The sequence below is a fragment of the Teleopsis dalmanni genome, chromosome 2 (assembly GCF_002237135.1).
Source record: "Teleopsis dalmanni isolate 2A chromosome 2, ASM223713v2, whole genome shotgun sequence".
NCBI classification, from domain to species: Eukaryota; Metazoa; Arthropoda; class Insecta; order Diptera; family Diopsidae; genus Teleopsis; species Teleopsis dalmanni.
In genome coordinates, this window is record NC_051847.1 from 41358597 (window position 1) to 41370010 (window position 11414).

The following is an 11414-nucleotide window of genomic DNA, read 5'->3' on the forward strand; positions in this document are numbered from 1 at the left end:
TATAATTTAAATTTATTGCAATCAGAACATTACCATAGTAATTATATGATTGGGAAAAACGTGAATATTGTTGTGACAGACAGAATTAATTACTTCAAGATGACTTTAGAAATACCATTGAGGCAAAGTCCACATAGGAAAAAATTAAATAGAAAGTCATCTTCACGCAAGAAGAAGAAAAAAATTAGCATATAACACAAAAGTAAATAATATTCATGCATAAATGCTTGAATTAAATTTTAATATTTTAATTCGAATCAATGAGCGTAAAAATTTTGTGTCATAAAACGCCTGAGTCGATTAATTAATTAACATTCAATGAGTATTCATTTCATATCTCTTTCCACAGAAATATTTTTATAATTCATTTTTTTCAATTAATGAATTGGAAAAATTATTTATTAAAGAAAATTATTTAACTATTTTAAATAAATACAACAAAAAAATATCCTTTTATTTTTATAATTAAAAAGAAATTATTGCATTGTTTAAATTTAAATTTTCAATGCAAATACAATATAAGTCCTCTGGCATTAATTACATTTATTTATTTAAGAGAAATTATTATTATTTATTTTCCATAATTTTAACTACAATATTTTTTGTTATTTTGATAAATAATATAAATGTGTTGAAAAGCAGAACTTTCCTAGAAACTAATCCCTTTCACTATAATATTAAAACAATAAAAGTTTCGCAGAAATTATAGCTTATAAAAATAGTTAATACATTAAAATACCCTTCTATATATATATTTACAATAGTAAAGTGTTTAAAATAATAGTTTTACAATATAAAACAAATAACGATATTAGTTTTGGCATTGCTGACACTTAGGTGTCCCCTACACAAACTCTTGAGCATACATTAAGGTCTGATATCAGTAATAATCCATCAGTAAGCTATATCATAAGCTATTTATTTAATGATCTTTATATACTAATGCACTTCAATGATCCAAAATGCATATACGGATGCAGACGAAGACAACACTGAACACATTATCTTCAAATGCAACAGATGGAACACCGAAAGAACATTATTTGAAACAATAGTCGATGAAAAAAGGGTCGAAAATATCATAACGAAGATGATGCTATCTAAAGAAAACTGGACCACCATAGATCGATTCGTTACGATCATACGCTAACGGAAAAAAGATGATTTAGAGAATGGCCAATTTTAAAGAAGAGAAAAGCAAAAAAAACCTCTGAGACGCCTGGAAACCAACATAGTGATCCCATCTTAAAGTATTTCCGATAAAGTTGCAGAAATTTTATAAAAGATTTCTTAAGTGGGTTTTTTTCGATTTCGATTTTCTATGCAGACTATAAGGAGCACTTCTATAATGTGCTTTAAACTTTACAGATTTTATTGTAACTAATTTTTAACATTCGCTTTTCAATACTCAATACATTAGGTGCCCCCTTCTTTAAGCATCTTGTTCAACTATAAGACCTCCCACTAAACAGCATTTTATGCTTCGTCAAGGGTTTCAGGTGGTCCTAAAACCTGAGTTCCATTGTACGGTAACATGGGACGGAGACACTTTCGCAAAGAAGTGGCTATCGTATTGGGATATCTGTTAGAACATGACGAAGGTCTGTCGATGCAAATTTTGAAGCAATAAATTATTCTTGGAATGACATCAGCCGGGAAGCACGCAATAGAGTTCAATATATGTATATTATGTATATATATGTATATATGTATGTTATGTGTATATTGTTAGAACTGAGCCATATGTAGAAGTACACACTGTTAAGTCATAGTACCAAGTAAATTAAAAGCTTGTTTGTGAAGCCATCAGTATTATAATCGTTAATGCTTTATCTTTTGCTTACAGTAATATCAATTAGAATTTCACCTTTTATTTAAATTAAATATGTAGTCTTATCCTTTTTGATGAAATCAAATTAATTAATTAAAATATAAGGATTTATTAAAAATAGTAAAATAAAATATATAAAACAGTATTGTCATGTCTGTAAATATCGTGAAATTTAAGTAAATATATAACATATATGTATATCGCTTATCTATTTAGAAAGCTTTATATAAAATAAGAATTCAGGCGATTCTTGCAGTCCCACATTATATGCGGAGATGTGTATTCGAACAACTCTTTGTAAATTTGGAAATGCATCGAGAGTATCTATTATCTCCCATTCAATTTTTTCTTAGTATTGACGTCAACACCATCAACAATTTTTTACTTATTTAATATGAAAATATCCACCAATTCAATGTCAATAGCTAACAATGTCAATAATAATCCCAGATAATTACTAAAATACTTTAAAAAGTATAATTAATTATACTTACATCGACAGTAAACACTGTTAAATACAAACCTTACCACAAGTAATCCTTATATTTTAATTAATTAATTTGATTTCATCAAAAAGGATAAGACTACATATTTAATTTAAATAAAAGGTAACATTCTAATTGATATTACTGTAACCAAAAGATAAGGCATTAACGATTATAATACTGATGGCTTCACAAACAAGCTTTTAATTTCATTCACTACTTCGGTAAAATTTGCAAGTCCATTTAATGAGGTTGTTGAATAATCTCTCTTCACATTTACGGTTTATATTTACAATTGAATTAAATTAATCCACATGCCATAAATGCATTTTAATTAAATTAAAATTTATATAATTTAAAGCGACGAGTATCTGCTTCGTATTACATGCAGTCGGAAAATTAATTTCCTCATAAACACACATTCATCATGAAAAGGACTCAGGATTCAGGACTTTTGTGGCTGTTTGCAAGGTACTTCGATTATTTTCAATATTTATATATGCGTTGATTGACTTAAATTTTAACATTGTATATGCTCAATTATCACAGACAATATATATACATTTATGTATGTATTATTATTATTTTGATATACATGAAATGCATATAAGTGATATAATTTAATAATGAATTATTTGTTAATCTCTTTGTTTACACTCGTACATGGAATATTAAACACTGGAGTTGCTTGAGGGTCAGTTCAGAAACTGAGCAATCAGTTTTAAGTGCACTTTTTCGAAATGGCCATAAGTGTACTGAGCCATAATTGTGGCCAAAGAATGTGTGAGTTAATTATTTAAAATAAACAAACATGAAAATAAATTTTTATTGCAATAAAAACCAAATTTACCATTTTAATTACCGGCATTGCGTTTTGGGAGACTTTAAAATATATGATAAATTTTTCAACTTACAACATTGTTTGCTGCTCACTCTTCAAGTAAAACTGGGAGGCCTTGATTTTCAGCAAAACTTTACTGCTTTTTTCAACTTTACGCTGAAGTAGCTTTATTATCCAATTTGAATCGTATTTCTAAGCTCAATTCTTCAATACTCTGAGTACACACTATAGTGCAACATATTAAATTTGACAATGTGTTTGTAACGCATAGAAAAAGACATCGGGAACTATTTAAAGTTTATTAATTTCTAATCTGTTTCTAATCTAATCTGTGTCTGTCTATTTGACTTTCTATTTTTGCTTCTGTTAGTCTTTCTCTCTCTCTCTATCTCTCTCATTGGTCTCTCTCTTTTAGATTTTATAATTATCTACTTTAACTCAACTTTATTTTAAAATATTTTGTAAGTAATCTCACTTCGATTAAACAAATGGATTTTGGTGTTTCTATTTCAGAATCTGTCTATTTTAATTTCTATTTGACTTTCTATTTTTGTCTCTGTTAGTCTTTTCTCTCTCTCTCTCTCTCTCTTATCAGTCTCTCTGTTTTAGGTTTTCTGTTTATCTACTTTAACTCAGTCTTATTTTAAAATGTTTTGTATGTAATCTCATTTTGATATTTGTGAATCTGTTTATTTTACTTCCTCTTTGATTTTCTATTTTTGTCTCTGTAAGTCTATCAATCTCGCTCTTTAAAGCTATTTGCTGTAACTCAACTATGTTTTTAATTTTTTTGTAAATAATAGTAAATAGTTATGAGTTATTCTCTATAAAACAAAGTCCTGATACTTTCACTATCTAGTTCCACACTGAAATGTTGCAGTAAACCGAGATCTTCTACTGAGTTACCTTATACCAAACTTATTATATTCAACTATAAAGAGTTTTCTCTTTATTATAAAATTAAAGATATAAGTTTCTGGATATAAAATCAATAAATAATATAAGCTAAAACCCGTAGATTTTATATGAAATAAAAAATGTTGGCTGATTTTTACGAGTAGCACATATATATTCGGACATAATGTATTAAGCTAGAGTTTAAATAAATCTATTGGTTCTTATAAACCAGCTATTCTTATAAATAGCTACATATAGAGCTAAATATAAATAAAAACCAAAGTCTTTATTATTAAAAAACTAAAATCAAACCACTGCTACCAAGCCTACTGAAATGATGTCTCCTTTTACAGGCATTGGAATTGATTCGTTTACCCGAAAAAAGAGGTCTTTGTGATTGTGTAAACTACCTACCGATGCAGATCATGTGGCAAATACTATCCCTATTGTTTTGTCGTCAAATCCGCCGAGGTTACTTGAATAGGCGAGTACCTGCTCTCACTCGACAACACAAATTATCTAAACCAACTAATATACCACAGCTTCGAAAGTTTATTTATCTTAAGTCGTTTTTGACTGTATCTTCAAGTTAATCGGTTTTTAAAACACTATTATTTTCTATATAAGTCTGTATCTAAAATTGCGTTAAATATTTTTCTGTGAACATTTATTCAAAGTTTCTTATATGTTTGAAATCAAACCATCCAAATGTCACTGTTAATAGTTAGAATGATCCAAAGAAGAAAAGATATGATAAGAAAGATAGGATGATAATACCAGTTCTTAGATAGAAACAGATGAGATAAGTGTTTAATATGACTTCAATTTGTTTCTTAAGAGGTTGCTGTATATTTGTACACAATGGTATGAAAAATCAAGTCCTCACAATCGCATGTTTTCTACATAGACAGTTTTCTATACATAAATAACAGATTTTATTGAAATATATATAAAAACCCTCGAAAACACACTAAATTTTTTATATATAGGTTCTTTGTTACCATTTAAAGAAAGTGTAGCTTTTTCATCAACACTAATACTTACTTTATTGAAATATATATTTCTTTTATTTTTTAAATTGTTTAAAGAAAATGATTTTCATTTTGTATTTCTTTTTTTAAAATTTACTTCAAAATACTGAAGAGTTCTTTATGAAGTAGATTGGAGCTAACATAAAATTCTTAAAGTACTAAAGTACTATATCTATGGTCATCGTACAAATAATGAATTTTGTACTGCGGTTAACAGCTGTTAACAGGCATAAAGAACATGCTGTTCAGAACTTTCTATTTACGACATCTTATTCAGGATATCCTAATTGGATCAACCTATATATAGATATCCTATCATCATTCTATCTTCCTGTTTAGATATCCTAAATACGATAGAATATCATATTTAGAACATCCTATTTAAGACATCTTGTTCAACAGATCCCCTTTCTAATTAGGACATCCTATTTGGGACACCCTTTTGAGAACATCTTTTTTAAGACATCATATTTGGGATATGCTATTTAGTCCATCTTATTTAGGACATCCTTTTTTCATTCTTTTTAGTTCATCCTATTTGAGGCACTCTGTTGAGGACACCCCATTCAGGACATTCTATTTAAGACACTCTATTTGGGACACTCTATTGAGTTCATCTCAATAGCATATCCTATCATATTTGGGATATGGTATTTAGTCCATCTTATTTAGAACATCCTTTTTTCATTCTTCTTAGTTCATCCTATTTGAGGCACTTTGTTGAGGACACCCCATTGAGGACATTCTATTTAGGACACTCTATTTGGGACACTCTATTGAGTTCATCTCATTTACGATATAACATATCATAATAAATCCTATATTTTAGCTACTAGAACTGATTTTTCAAAGAAAAGTTTAAAAAGAACTAATACCGTTCGGCAACCAATTTCAAGGCTTAAAAATATACGACTGTAGACCAATATAAAAAGTGTTGGCAAACTTATAAATGTGGCTAGAAACTATAAAATTTTGATTTTGTAAACTATTTTACATATGATCGCATTAATTATATTAAGAGAAATATCGTAAAATAAACTGCTCTCCAATGCCGGTAAACGGGTTGGCAAATGCAGACGAAGAAGGGTACTAACATTTCGTTCATACCCGAATTATTAATTTTTAACTTGGTTCTGTTTTATGTTCTTCGAACTTTAGCACCATAACCAATATAGTGCTAATAGGCTAGCTCGCAAATATTTAAATATTTGAAATATGCAACTCATATTCTAAGCATTACTAACTTAAGAAAGAGTATATACTGTATCTTGCTAATTGCAAGTATCAACATTATTAGGCAAAAATAACCAGAAGTTAGAAAAATTTCAATACGCTAATAAATCAACCTCATATTAACGCAATACATTGATACAACAACAAAGTAAAGAATATACTTTGCGTACAAATTTGCAATGAATCTTATTACATATATAGTCATTTTCTTTTAATAAATTTAGAACTAACAATTCATTCCGTTTACGTAAACCAATAAAGCAGATTTTTATATGAAGTAAATACAATGTGAACTGAACCAGAACCAGCCCCAGATTACATACAATAAGAAAAAAAAACAAGTTACAACCAAAACAATCAGAATGACAACAACCTTTGAATACATATTGAATATTCGTTATCTTACAAATACGTCTGGGCTGAATTAATTTCCCCATTAGTATCTCACAAAGCTGAGATTAAAACGTATCAAAAATGAATAATAAACAAAAACAAAAAGAAATCAAAATTATAAGCATTAGCACATGCTAACAATTAATTATGGCTTTAAGCACCAGAGAGAGAGACTTGAAACCCTGTTCATCTCGACTTGACAAGATATTCTACAAATCTTTTCGAGGCAGTATTCAACGAGCAAGCAAACGGAACGGTCTGGACAACGTCTGTAAGTCAAAGAAAAAAAAGTGCAGCTAAGAAAAATCGCTCAAGCATTTTCAAGTTAAATAAAACTTAATTAAAGATACAAAAGCTATTAAATAAAAATCCTAAAAATTAAATACAACTTGAAATTTAATCGTATTTTGTGAAATTCCTTTGTTAAGAATAAAGAATGCAAATAAAATAAATCAACACGGAGAATAGTAGAAAAATTTGTCAAAATTGGAATTTCTATAATTTTTAATGGTTTTTTTTTCGCTCATATATTTTGACTATTTAAGAAATATTTTTCAATTTTTTATTTTCCATTAAAAGCAGTATTTTCGACGTCCACTGAATACAAAAGTAGTTATTGTTTAATTAAAATTTGTACACGCGCAAGTTCTGAAGTGAATTTCGGTCAAACAGCACAGATACGCGCAAATCGGCATATTTCAGTTTAAAAAATTTTTTATTTTCCAAATAAAAAGCCTTGTTATTGATTTCATAAATCAACTAAGCACACAGCAATAAATTCAAATAAATAAAAATTCTTTTGAAAAGGACAACTTTAAGCGAAATTCACACAACGAAATTCCTCAACCGAATTCGGCTATCCGAAATCCACTCAACATGCAAACTCGTATTTCTTTTGTGATTTTGTGCATTCTGCATGCGATATATGCTGCACCACAGGTGAGTTACTGAATTACTCTTATTAAATATTTTATTTACTCCACACCATGGAGTTGGTTTAACGAAATCACACAACCAACTTTAAACATTGATTTTTACAATTATAATTATATACGATTTTCTGCAAGTATCTGGAAATTTTTTTATTCCATTTTGCGTAATTTTTTGTTTGGTTGAAACTTGATTTTGACAGCTGCATTCATACTCAGTGGGGCATGGGTTTTTAAAGCCAACGAATAATTTCGAAATCTTAAAAGCGAAGAAGTTGCACTTCGAAATTTATTTAAGTGTTTATAAAATAATATATTAATTTGAAGATGAAAATTAAGATATTGTGTAATTCATATATTTAATCATCAATATGTGTACATGTATGTATACATTTATATATTTGTATATATGTATATATATATATACATATGTACATATATGAATAGATGTATAAATGTATATATATATCATTTATATATTTAATCATAACCATATATGGTTGAAACGTAAAATCGCAATACTGACTGACAGCCAGGCAGCTATAATGACACTCATATTCTACCAGGTATTATCTAAACTGCTATGAGAGTGCATTGACAAGCTGAACATACTTGGCTGGAACAAACAGGTGCACCTAATATGAATTCCGGGACATCCTAGTATCCAAGGCAATAAAACGGCAGACATTGCTGCGCCTCTTCTTCTGCAAGAAGAGGCACAGCCTCAACAATGATAGGCCCAGAACCATTCTGTGGTCTAGGCAAAAGAACTCTATCTATTCTTATGAATGGTGTAGAGGAAAAAGAAAGAGAACTCTATTGGGAAAGGTTACCAGCACTCTCACAACCTAAAATGCTGTTAAGGATTTACCACCAAAAAACACTTCAAAGATTGCGTGCTATGCAATCAAAAAACAACCTAAGAATTATTACGGGATTATCGAGTGGTCACTGTAGATTGAATAATCACCTATCAAAGTTAGGAATTCAATCCAACTCAGACTGCAGATACTATAGAGAAGAGAAAGAAACTGCATACCATATGCTTGGGGAGTGCTCGACACTGATGCACAAGCGAAAGAAATACCTAGGAGGGTATTTTATAGATCATAAAGATTCAAGACTAGGAAAGGTAGGCTCCTTACTGTCTTTTATTAAAGAAATGGCACTTGGAGAAACACTCCAACTCAAGTAAGGGGCACAATAGATCTTTTAGGTCGCAGTGCACAATTCCTTCTTTTTTAATAATAATAATAATATATGATTCTAAAAGTCACATAAAACTTGCATATGCTATTGAGGTTTCTATTCAATTTTTCTATTTAATATTTAATTTAAACCTTGTCATTAGTTGTAAAGCGCTGAATAATTTAAATATTTTTCTATAGAATTTTTCGACATTCTCTATTAAATTCTTCGATATTAACTTAACGGATAATCTTTCTAAAAACATCAAAAGTTTTAGAACTATTTACATAAATACGCCTTCTTAGGTAATCCATAAAAAAAATAGTATTGATAAATCGTCTGATCTTGATAGCCAACGCTTCTTGAGTAATCAATAAAAAAAGAATAGTAGTGGCAAATCGTTCGATTTTGATCGCCAACTACACGCTACCAAAATGTGATATCACATGTCCGTGAAATATCAGGTTTTTAAGTTCAAAAACTCAAAACAAACCAAGCTATATGACTTATGTTATCGATGGTAAATGAGGCTGCAAGTATACTAAAATATTCTTTCTAAGAATTTTGTTATCAATTGTTTCAATAGCTATTTTGGGTTGAATAATAACTAATTAACTATATTACTTACTTACTTATGTGGCCATGACAACCCGTTACCGAGTTTCGGCCTGACGCAGCTTGTCTCCCCAGGCACCTCTGCTGAGTGCGCACCTTCTCCAGTCTCGTATATCAGTCTCAGTATATAACTCCACCGAAGACACGATCTACCTCTACGCCTTCTTCCGCCAACTACTGCTTCAAACACCTTTTTCGCCGGAGCGTCTTCATCCATTCTCACAACTGACTGACCTACCAAATACTTTTTCTTTTCCAAAGCCATTTGATAATAACATTATTCTTTGTGATTTTACCGTGTTGTACATAGAGTACCTGAAAAGGCAGCACTATTGTAAGAAAATGAGCATTTGAAACAACAAAAATTTGCCATTATTGTGGAATAACTGTTGTAATCTCTGTATTTTTGTTAGAACAGCAACAGATTTATTAATCGGCGGGAAAGACTTATTGCCCATTATAACTTATAGAACAATACAAATCGTCTAAGGGGCTCTTTTTCATTAAAATAACCACTGATTAGTTGAAACAAATTGGATTTGCACAATAGATAACCTAAGTTGCAGTTTATAGACTTCACCATATATAATAATAATCATTTTTTATGATTCACTATATTTAATCAGATATAAAAAAAATTATGATGTGATTGATTACTCGATAACTTAGTGAAGTGATAAAATTTTTTTTTTGTGTGTGATATTCCAGAATTACTGAAAATTAAAAAGGGGTATAAAGATATTACTAATTTTACCACTATATCACTTACCGAGCCACATCTGAATCTTCAATCTTCAATATACTTTAAAACTGACTCGGCTTTGTTTTGTGGAGCTGTTCAAGAATATACTCTATTGCTCTAATCAAAGAATATTAATGCGGTACAAATATTGCAGTGAACTTAATATAATCTTATCATAGTATGTATGTAGAGTATTAAGATGTAAAAATTCGTCGCAAATTTTTTGTATATAATTGTTAATGTTTTAAATACAATAATCTTATATCAAAAACGTAAATCTAAACACCTGCTACCAACTTACGAGCAATGAGCAAATCCCTCTCGATATTTGCGCAATTTTTAATGTCTGACTTACGCGTATCTACTGGCCCGAGCAAGATTCACACAATTAAATAAACAAAAAATAATAAATCTTCTTATTTTCAAGTTATGTAAATAATTCTTCACATACTTCTCAAACAACTTCAAGAAAATTGATGGAAGTATTACTAAAAGATTAAAGGTCATCGTTAATACATGTTTTTCTAACTTAAACCAAAAAAAAAATTGTGATCATTTTTTTATTATTAAAGTTAATTACATACGAAAGTATAGTTGTGAGTTTGCAATTAAAGTCTCATTTGTTACATCACAGTTAGTCACTACTAAGATAAAATTAAATTTAATTTAAGTGTTTGTTGTTGACTTAATTTAATTATATTTCAATAAAACCGAGTGAATCATGTTTAATGTAGTTAATGACGTCAATTCCTTGAGAAGCTTATGACACTTATATATATATATATGGTATATCTTAATTAAAAATTCAAACTGATACTTATAGTACAATATAGAGAGATTCAATAAAATGAATTATATTATTTATAATAATCTATGCAATATATACATTATTTCTAACCTATGCTATGCATATGCTATATTCTATAAATTTTTTATCTATAACTAAAGCCACGCTACGATAAATTTATTTACATTTTATATAAAGCAACTTTTACTTCATTTTAATTATTCGTTATATATGTACATATATAAATTTATATATATAACAATTAATATTAATTGTAAATCTATTTATTCACAAAACTAAGCATATTGATCAATATCTTCGAGTTAACATGTCATATACAAAACGACTTATTTTTATTATTATTCTTAAGATCTTATTAGTTCAATGAAGTTGTTTCTATATTGTTTTAACTTCTTAGTAATTATTTTAAAAAATATTATTA